Genomic DNA, 1,103 nt, shown 5'->3' with positions numbered 1-1,103 from the left:
CAAGCTGTGAGAGCGAGCGAGCGAGCGAGCGAGAGAGAGAGAGAGAGAGAGAGAGAGAGAGAGAGGGAGGGGGGAGATTTTTTCCTAGAGACGACGTAGTCGTGGACGGCCGCAATCACAGTGGACGGACACGACAAGACGAGTGTGAAAGCACGGAGGCAACAAAACACACTAGGGTTCGGGAGAAGGCTAGGGTTAACACACCAGGGCACAAGCCAGTGACGGGCTCCTGCCCGACGGAGAGTGTAGTGCCGAAGGCGCTCTTTTTGATCGATCGAGAAGTCGAGGAGAGCACTTTTCGCACCCACACGGCGGCACAGCACATGCAGGCGACCCTCACGGGTAAGCGGAAGCTAGGCATCGGCAAATGCTGGGGCCAAGAGATTGGCATCGGGTCCTCCGCGTGCACCCTCACCGAGCCAAACTCGGCGGCGTTTCGGCAGCGGTTCTGCGGCCATTGCCTTAAGCATGGGGTCGCCGTGCCGGCGTCCCGCGTGCTCGTGGTCCTCGATCCAGCGCTCTCGCCCGCGAACCACCACGGATCGGGCGTGTGGAATGAACCGCGCCCCGGCGCCACCTCGTGGCCGGCGCATCGCATCGTCAACCAAACGTCAGGATGCCTCGGCCCGAAGCTGGTCGTGCTCCGCGAGGAGCGCGGGCCAATGGACCCGGAGCTGCCAGGCCTCGTCGGCATTCCGTGCGCGCCCGGCGGGATAGTCATCTTTCGCGTCGCGCGCACCCTCCAGCCAGCGCAGCTGCCGGCCCTCGCCCGGCCGTGGCCCAACGCCGCAGCGCCGGTGGCGGCTCCGACGGCTCCAACGTCGCCGCTCGCCGATGCAGAGTCGTCGACGGGGGAGTCGTCTTCGCTGGCGGTCGCGGCGGCGGCGGCGGGCAGGCCGTGGGCGATGCCGCCGCTCCATCCCGCCTCCCTCCCGACCGCCAGGCCTCCCCCCCTCGCGCGTCGACCGCAAGCCTCGCCCTCGCCGCAGACGCCGCTCGCGCACGCAGACGCCGCCTCCGACTCGGGCTCGCCAGCGCCGCTGTGGTGCCCCCCCCCCTAACCCTCCCCCCACCCACCCACCAAACCCCTCCCCCCCCCCCGG

The sequence above is a fragment of the Emiliania huxleyi genome, assembly GCF_000372725.1.
Source record: "Emiliania huxleyi CCMP1516 unplaced genomic scaffold EMIHUscaffold_108, whole genome shotgun sequence".
NCBI classification, from domain to species: Eukaryota; Haptophyta; order Isochrysidales; family Noelaerhabdaceae; genus Emiliania; species Emiliania huxleyi.
The sequence above is the reverse complement of the archived record's forward strand: the minus strand, read 5'-3'. Positions refer to the sequence as shown.